This window comes from Echinops telfairi, unplaced genomic scaffold (assembly GCF_000313985.2).
Source record: "Echinops telfairi isolate 266 unplaced genomic scaffold, ASM31398v2 ScPeMD7_9;HRSCAF=40, whole genome shotgun sequence".
NCBI lineage: Eukaryota > Metazoa > Chordata > Mammalia > Afrosoricida > Tenrecidae > Echinops > Echinops telfairi.
The window spans coordinates 33,360,341-33,370,558 of NW_022103906.1; the positions used below are offsets into that span (position 1 = coordinate 33,360,341).

Here is a 10,218-nt window from a genome sequence, read left to right on the forward strand (position 1 = left end):
TATCTTTCAAATTTATGCACCAACCACTCAAAATAGTGATGAAGAAACTGAAGAATTTTACCAACTTCCAAAGAAAGGTGATCCAACAGAATACAGAAATTATTGAATAATATCATTTATCTCACATGCAAGTAAAGTTTTGCTGAAGATAATTCAATCATTCAGTGATGATTGGAGCAATATATTGAGAGGGAGCTGCTAGAAATTCAAGCCTGATTCAAAAGAGTACATGGACTAAGGGATGCCACTGCTGACATAAGATAGATCTTGCTCAAAGAAGAGAATACCAGAAAGATGTACTTGTCTTTTATTGACTATGCAAAGGCATTCAATTGTGTGACTATAGGGAAGAATGGGTATTCCAGACTACTTCATTGTTTTCATGAAAACCTGTACATGGACTAAGAAGCACTTTTTTTTTCAAGCAGAACAAGGAAATACTGAGTAATTTAAGATCAGAAAAGATGTGTATCATGGTTGTATCTTTTCACCATACTTATGCCATGTGTATTCTGAGCAAGTAAACTAAGAATCTAGGCGCTATGAAGAAAAACACTTCATAAGAATTAGAGGCAGGCTTAATTAACCTATGATTTTCAGATGACATAGGAAATCAAGGACTGTGTCTTTCAGAAGGGGTTATGACTCAGTGTAAAGAAAATTAAAATCCTCGTAACTGGGTCAACAGCATGATCAGCAGAGCAAAATCTGGAGTTATCAAGGATGACATTTTATTTAGATTCACTCCTGAGTCCATGTTCATGGAAACAATAGTGCAGAAATTAAACAATGCATTGCATTGGGTAAATCTGCTGCACAAGACCTCTTTTAAAGAGTTGAAGGGTAAAAATAACAATAGAGTTGAAGAGCAAGGATGTCACTTTGAGAACTAACCTGTGCCTAACTCAAGATACTTTTAGTTACCTCAAATGTATGTGAGAATTGGGCAATGAGTAAAGAAGACCTAAGAACTCATACATTTGAATTATGGTGTTGACGAAGGACATTGAAAATACCATGGACTGACAAAAGAACAAACTATTCTCCATTGATGAAGTACAGCCAGAATGCTTGTTAGAATCAGTGATGGGGAGACTCTGTCTCATGTACCTCGGACCTATTATCAGGAGAGACCAGTGTTTCGGGGACAGCAGGCTTGGTAAACTGGAGGGTCAGCAGAAAAGAGGAAGACCAACAAAAAGATAGATGATGCAGTGCCTGCAACTCTGTATGCAGACATAATGACTTCCTTCTGTTGTATTTAGAGTCACTGTAAGTCAGAACCAACCCAAAGGCACCCAACAACCACAACGCCTTCTGTACTGCAATAGGTCTTTTAAATGATTATTACTGTCTAAAAATATTACTATGTATTTGGCTAAAAACAACATCAATATATAATGTAACAACTGCAAAGTGCATTCTCTGCTCAGTGACTCAGGCTAAAATCAATATGTTGACTGTGGTTGCAATCTCTTCTCGGGTTGCAGTCTTATTCTGAGCTCCTTTATTGTTGATATTATTCAGGAGGAGTTGCATATCTTATGTTGTCTGTATAACATGCTCTGCTTTTTCCCTAGGTTCTAATATTCATTGCAATGACTACGTAGAACTCACAGACAAAATTCATAAAGCATTTTTTTAAGGAAGTAAATAACTTGTAATGCCAGTGAGAAATGCTCAAGGTTGATTTGTTTAGCAGGACATGTTACAAAGTTCCGTCAAGTCTGCTAGGAAATACCCAAAGGACATACCACTCAGCCCAAAGACTCCAGTGGTTCTCAACCTTCACCCCATAGTACAGTTCCTCATGTTGTGGTGACCTCCAACCATTAAATTATTTCATTGCTACTTCATAACTAATTTTGCTATTGTTATGAATTGTAATATAAATCGTAAGGTGTTTTCTGATGGTCTTAGGAGACCCCTGTGAAAGGGTCATTCGACCCCCAACGGTGTCGTGACCCACAGGTTGAGAACCGCTGATCTACTCAACTTCGTTGGGTCATCAAACCCAACTTCCTAAATTAAGTGCCCAGAGGCAACCCACTGCAATCAGCCTCAGCCCAAAGACACTCGGTTCCACTTCGATGGGGCAGTAAGTCCATCATTTTTACTTGTTCTGTGGGTTGGGAAGTCCATTACTCTATTCCATGCTCTGAATCCTGGTTCTGCTGCTGCTCCTCTGAGGGTATAGCCTGTCTTCTAGATCTTGGATCCAGAAGACACGATTCACTCCTGGGTCTTGCCGGTAATGAGATTCCTCTTCCTGCTTCTCAGAGAGCTCATTTTCCACACAGCAGGATGGCATGCCATGGAATCTTTTTTGCAATTACTTATAAGTGAATCCTATCAGTATCTCCCCCCTTATTTCTTACCAGACCCATGCAGGGAAAAATTATGTGTTAGGAGTTAGAGACTTTGACTAGAAGAAGCACATTAAATAATTTATTGCCCTTCCATTCTAATGTCTCCATTTTATTGATAGCTAGCCAAAAGGGGTTGCTCTTGGCAACTAGTGATGGCACTAACCATGTCACCCTCTCACAACACAGCACCTTAATTCTTCAAACTCAGCAAAATAAACTCTCTGACTGCCGCCCCCACCACCACCCCCAATCTCTTAAGAGCTCTCATGATTAAGTCAGGCCTGCTAAAGATAATTCCCTATTTGACTATCTTGAGATTAACTGACTAAAGACCTTAATTACATTTTCAAAATTTCTTAATCTTTACTAAGTAATCTGACCATAGCTGTGATGATTTCATCAGACTTTACATTCTTCTCTAACTCAAGAGGAAGGCCCCAGCATTCCCCAAACACAGCAAGGACGGCCCCAGCTATCACAGTAACTCAGTGAGAAAGGCCCCAGGTATAACCATGCCCAAGCAAGCAAGGAGCCACATATTTCAGACTCCAGCACTGAAGGTCCCAGGCATCCCTGCTTCCCAGCATGGAAGGTGTTGGAGAAGGAGAGAATCCTTTGAACAGCGAATTTAAAAAAATAAGAAGAATCACATATAAGAAAAAAATGAATAAGAATAAACTTGGACTTCTCAACAGAAACCAGGTAAGCAAGAAGATGATGAAGTAACAAATAGAAAATCCTAAAAAACAACAACAACAACAACAAAAACACAAAATCTGCCAACCAAGAATCTCCTATCCAACAAAATTGTCCATAAAAGATGAGGGAGAAATAGGGGTATTTCCAGACAAATAAAAATTAAAGTAATTTATATTTTTCCCTCATGTTAACACAGATTGGTGGAGAAAACCTCAACAGACCTACAACAAATGAATAGATAAAGTAGATCACTATTAAACTTCCAACGAAGAAAACTCTAGGACCAGATGGCTTCCCAAGGAAATGCTACCAAGCGTTCAGAGAAGACCTGTCCCCAGTTCTGTAAAAGCTATTCCAAAGTATAGAAAATGGTGAACTCACAAACACATTTTATGAAATGAGAATAACCCTGATACCAAAACCAGGCAAAGATCCCACAAGGATACACCGAACTATAAGCCAATATCCCTTATGAATTTAAATGCAAACCTGTCTCAATAAATTCTTGGCCAATAATATATCAAAATAATAATAGGCCATGATTATATGAGATTTTTAACCGGTATCCAAAGATGGCTCAAGATTAGAAAAATAATCGATGGATCAAGCGGGCACACCACCCCGCTACCTTGAGGAAAAGTTGGAACTCCTCCAGCCCCATGGACAGATGATCAAGTCTCAGTTATCTACTTACTTACCACTCTATTTCTTCTTTCTTTGCTCTCTCACCCTTCTATCTTTCCCACTGCAGTTGGTCACAACAAGCTTATGTTTGTTTTTTCTCTTTCTTTCTTTTTTCTTCTTTTTCCCTCTTTCTTCTCGTCTCTCCCTATCTTTCCTATCATAGGCCACTACTGGCTTCCAGGCCACTACCTTCCGCCAAGGGCAAATCAACCCAAATAGCAGGGAGAACTCCAGCCTGCCCTCTGTGGGAGTGCTGCACACCACACGAGGCAGCTGTGACAGCCATCTACACCGCGCTGCACTGCTGAGGAAACCTCCCTCGTACCTCTAAGGTGATCTCGCCAACTAGGGCAATTCTGCCCAGCACCACTGGGTTCCTGCATTAAAGGGGTACACCATCCTCAGGCCCCATATTCAGGCAATCGGATGAGCTATCTCTTTTTTCTTTATGTCCTCCTTCCGTTTCCACTGACTTGGAAACAAATATTTAGTGACATAACTGACAAGGGATTAATCTCTAAAAGCTAAAGAATAGAGCAAGACCACACTAAGAAAATAAAATCAAATTAAAAGTGAAGTAGTGCTACAACAACTGAGAATGGAAATCCCATGTGATCCATCAGTACTGCTATTGAGCATTGTGTTGGGCCAGGTTGGCTAGAGAAACAAATCCAGTGATAGTAAAGAACTTTATAACAAGAAGTAAATACACAACACGGCATGCCAGTTCAATCCATCTGAAATCTGTAAGTCTGATCCTAGTTCATAGGCCTTTTTAGACTCACGTAGCAGACTCATGTGAATTCAAGGCGGGCAGGATTTCTCAGGGTGGACACCAGAGTGCCAGCAGAGAAAGAGCAGCTCCCAGAGTCCTCTTTGTAAGAAAGCCACACCATCAAAGAGACAGCATCAGACTGTGACCTGATTGACAGGTTGGATTCTTACACTTCTATACATCTTTTAGTTGACATAAAATTATCAAACTACCGCAGGCATATACCCCCAAAGAAGTAAGAACCGCAACACAAACATATGTATGCATTCTCATGTTCATGGCAGAATTGTTCCAATAACAGAAAGTTGGAAACAGCTCAAAAGTCCATCAGTACAAGCTAATGAATTTTTGTACATACAATAGAATACAATGCATTGTTTAAAAAAAAAAACATTGATGAAACTATGAAGCACCTCATGACATGAGTGGACTTGGAGAATATTATGCTAAAGGGAGTCAGTCAATCACAAAGGACAAATACTGTATGAGACCATTACGCTAAGGACAAAGGCAAGCAACTGTTCTCATGTCATGTGATAATGTAATCTGGTCTCCCAAACAATGTGGTGGTGCGTCTGTCTAATCCTCACATCTATTACTCTTTACTTGTACATCTCAAAAGCCGCTTCTCCAGAGGCGGCCTCACCTCAGCAGGGTTTCTTTTTTTATTGGGAGGGGAGGAACAGGACCAGACTTGTTTTTAGCTCTCACTGAGTCAGTTCCAACCCACGGTGACCATATGCAGCACAGAACAAAGCACTGCCTGGTTTGGTGCCATCCTCGCGTCCATGAGCCCATGGTGACTGCCACTTGCTCAATCCATCTCATGGAGGGCTTCCCTATTTTTCTCTGCCCCTCTACTTTACCCAGCAAATGTCGTTCTTTAGGAACTGGTCTCTCCTGACCACATGTCGAAAGCATACCAGACAAAGTTTCACCGTCCTTGCCTTTAAGAAGCACCCTGGACGTTCTTCATCCAAGACAGATTGGTTTGTCCTTTTGGCAGTCAATGGTACATACTACATTCTTCTCCGGCACCACAATTCAAATGCATTGATTCTTCTTCAATCTTTTATTCAATGTCCGACTTTCACATGCAGATGAAATAACTAAAACACCATGGCTTGGGCCAGGCACACTTTGGTCCTCAAAGTAACATCCTTGCTTTGCAACACTCTAAAGATATCTTGAGCAGGAGATTTACCTCGTGCAACATGTATTTTGAGCTCTTGACTGCTGCTTCCATGAGCATAGATTGTGGATCCAAGTGAAACAAAATCCTTGACAACTTCAAACTTTTCTCCATATTTCATTTACCTATTGATCCAGATTTGAGAATTTTGGTCTTCTTTATGCTGAGTTCTAGTCTATACTGAAGGTTGAAATCCTCAACCTTCATCAGTAGTTCAAGTTCTCCTCGCTGTCATCAAGCAAGGTTGTGTCATCTGGCTATCGCAAGTTGTTAAAAAGCCTTGTCCAATCCTGATGCTGCGTTTTTCTTCATATAACCCAACTTCTCTGCTGATTTTCTCAGAGTACAGACTGAATAAGTATGGTGAGAGAATACAATCCTAAAGCATATCTTCTTGATTTTGAACCATTTAATATGACTCTTTGCCATGAGCTAACAAGGGGGTCTCAAAGGGGGACCAGAAGGAGATAAAAAACTTAAAAAACAGATCCAGGAGTGGGTTTGGGGCTCACACTAAATCCTAGCTCCAATTTAAGAACAATTAGTTCTTACATCATGGCAATGCTCTTTAGGATCCCTCAGGAAAGGAACACAGAAGATATGGGTGCTATAGCATAGGATGGTGAAGAAATTAGATGGAACCCAGCTATCAGATAAAGTAGAGGTCTGGGGTCTTCAAGACTTGTTTTCTAATGAGCAGCCAGCCATCTGAGTCAATGATGTCAACTAAGTCCACTGGAAGAAGCACATCATCACCAGTGAATCATATAATGCCAATAGTTCAATTTGTAAGACTCTGACTTGCAGAAAGCTTTGGAATACAGTGGGAGCCCAAGATACCTTGTGAGATCTACACAAGAAATAAGCCCCTGGTGATTTACCTCTAACCATAATAGAGCGATGGAAAGAAACTGGTTACCAAAAAAAATGAATTGGAGAGATGATTACAAGAGATCAAAATGATAAACCTGACTTGAATGGTTAAAACTGTCAGTTGATCTGCCCCCGCCCCATCACAATGGGCCTGAAATGGTTTTCAACACTTTATGTGTTGTTTGTTTGTTTGTTTTCAAGTTGGGGGTTATCTCAGATGGATTTTGTCATTGGGATAACCCTTTTGAATTTTTGCTGTATGTTATATGGGGTTTTTTGGTGCATGAAAATCAGGATTGATGAACCTAGAGAGACAGCAAGTAGAATAAGGATTTCTGCAGGTTACGGTGGAGGACGGGGTTATAAAGAGAAGCTGACATCAAGGAGTCCAGAAGGAGGTTCTGAAACTGATTCTGGTAGCAATTGTACAATACAGCTTGATGTGATTGAACTATAGAATGATATGGTATCTTTATTATTTCGCAATAAAATGGTTTTATGGGGGGCGGGGGGAAAGAATTTTGCAATTCTTCTGGGTGGGAATGACTGATCACACAGAGAGTGAGAATTTCCAGAACCAGGAACAATCACCGGCGATGAAAAAAGGAAGGGCAAGCAGTCTGGAAAGCAACCTAATAGATAAGTGGCCCAATCCCATGAAGTCCAGGGGTGGTGGGAGTGGCAGAGGGCAAGGAAAAAAGGGAGAAGCCTATTCCTTCCTCCTGCCGGTCTGACAACCAACTCGAGAGACTTAACTTCATTTTTACCCATGGATGCAATTTATCTCTGTGCACAAGTGCCCCTGGACAGGCAAACACCCATTAATTCTGGAGTCCCTAGTCTAAACCATCTTGGCCAGGGTTCTGTCTGGTGAACCACCCTGCAGCCTATCCCTCCACCCTTCTGATACTGAGGGAGCACGTATGTATGCCAAAAGCCCCAGATTGAACTAAGCACCTGGGCTGGCAGCCTCAGGACCCCATCCCTGGTCAGTACCCAAAGTAGACCACCACAGGCCATCCAGAAAAACGGTCTGCCTTCTAAGAAGGCTCTGGTTGCCCCTCTCATCTAGGCCACCTAGGAAGGTATCAGGTACAAATCCATCTTCCCCGTCCCCACTTAGAGACTATCGTTGTCTATAAAGAGTTAACATTGCCCCCCTCTGACTTGAGCCACTTGAGCTTTATTTCAAGACAGCTAGCTACAATTAGCCACACTCTACAATAATGCGGGTCTCTTATTCTCTCCGCCATCTAGAGCCCCATCCTTTTACTCTAAAGCCCAATCCTGCCCTGATGATATTCTAAACAACTTAAAAGGCAGGGCCACTCATGAATTAGAACTGCTCAACTGATCCTTGCCCTTTGTGCTTCCAGTACAGGTCCTGAATCCATCTAGGCTCACCACCTTCTCCAGAAATCACACCTTTCCCTCATCCACATCAGTGACAATACTCTCAGGCTTAGATCCCAAACAATCACCACAGCGCTTGCTTTCCTTGTTAATTTTTTAAAATTTCTCTTTGTTTTTCCTTCTCTTCAATCCTTCTGTTTCCTTCTCACCTTCTTAAACTCTGAACTATGAACACTCTACTAGTCTTACAATTCTTTTCCAGTCATCATTACTCTTTCCCTGTCCTTGCAAAATAAGGAACATTTTTCTCTCTCTTTTCTTATAATCCACCAACTAGTAGTACTTGATCCCTCTTTTTGCTTCATCGTCTAATACTTTTACTCCCATTCTTTGATCTTTCCCCTAGCCCATACTATACGGTTCTCCTGTGATATTTGATCTGTAGGTCTTTCATTCCTTCACTACACCACCCAACAGCATTAACTACCCCTACACAACCCCACCTCCCTGACACACCTAATAGCTACAATAAGATTTCAAGTAAACAATATAAGAAGAATGATGATTGCACACATCAAAAAGAAGAAAGAGCTTGAGAAGAAAGGGGAAATAATGTAAAAGCTAGAAACCTGACTACCAGCTGTACAATAAAAACTTCAAACAGAAACAAAGAAGTCAAGCACTATGACAATAGAATTACACAGCCCCATAAAAGAACAGAGAAACAGAAATGAAGAGACAGAAACTCAAATTAGTGAGGTTGGAGATAAATCTTTGGACTCCAAATTTAGAGAAGAACAAGTAATAAAAAATGCAAAGAAAGACTAAGAACAATGTGGAAAGCCTAAAAAAGTCTAAGAACACAATCAAGAGAAACAATCTAAAGTAGGGATTCCAAAAGAAAACAAAACAAAAAATCCACAGAGAGACTAATCCAAGAACTCTTAGGAAAAAAATGTAATTGCTCTATAAAGGATGAAAAGATAACTCTCTGGGAAGCTGAGAGAACCTCAATTAGGAGGGACCCCAAAAAGGAAAACTCCCTGACATATTGTAGTCAAACTCTAACATCAAAGACAGGAAAAAATTACAACAACAGTAGATGGAAAAAGAACAGTCTCATGGAAAGTGGTAGCAATTAGAATGGAGGACGACAATTAGTATATGCTCAGATTTTTCACCAGGAACTATGCAGGCAAGAAGGTAATGGAGAAAAATATATAGTCTTGAGGGGGGAAAAAACTTGTCAACCAAGAATCTTATACACTTAAAAATTATTATTCAAATAACTTTGAATAATAAATTTGAAGGATAAATAAAAGTATTCCCAGACAAAGAGAAATTAAAGGAATCTGTGAAAACAAACACCACAACAAAAAAACACTAAGTAGTGCAATATAGCCAAAAAATCAACAACAGCACACAAACGTGAGACCAGAATACAAGAAAATAGTTCACAAAAGCAACACAAGTCAAACAATATCCAAAATAATAAAGATAACCACACACATCTCTCCAGGGGGATGGACAACAGTCGGTGTAAGATATGAATATAATAATAGTTTATAATTTATCAAGGGGTCATAAGGTTGAGAGGTGGGGAGGGAAGGGGAAAAGGGAGCTGATACCAAGGGCTCAATAGAAAGTAAATGCCTAAAAGATAATGATGGCCACATATGGACACATATGCTCGATACAACTGATGGTTGGATTGTTATAAGAGTTGTAAGAGCCCCCAGTAAAATGAACTTTAAAAAAAGAAAGCAAGAAATACATAAACAACAAATAAACTGATTAATCTCTCTCTGTCTATCATACACACAAGTACAAATCAAAATGACAATAACAAACCTACACATATACACATATTAATAAATTCACTGAACTTCAATGGACTAATGTACCAGTAACGAGACAGAGAATAGAAGAATGGGTAAGTAAACATGACCCATCAATATGCTGCCTACAAGAAACACACTTCAAAAACAGTCAAATATCCAAGACTGGATAAAAATACACCAATCAAATGGCAACAACAATAAGACACAGCTCTGCGATGCATCCTTAAGGATTGGGAAAAGTTTTAGAGTTGACCACTATGTCAAGATATAGTGTAGGATGACTAAGCATCTTAAAATGATCATACCGTTGTAATATGTGAAATGTAACATAGCTGTATGGTTAAGCAATTAGTATATTTCAGCAACTAAATCAAGTATTCTTAGAATAAAGTGCTATATAGAAAATAAGTTTTGCCCAGTCACTGAGCCGCC

At 40.0% G+C, this 10,218-nt stretch overlaps 1 protein-coding gene across 1 annotated transcript in view; it reads right to left on the minus strand.

Annotated features, from left to right (window-relative positions):
• The window catches only part of ADAM32 (ADAM metallopeptidase domain 32), a 137,393-nt gene that overhangs the window by 12,371 nt on the left and 114,804 nt on the right, over window positions 1-10,218 (minus strand). The window lies entirely within an intron of this gene.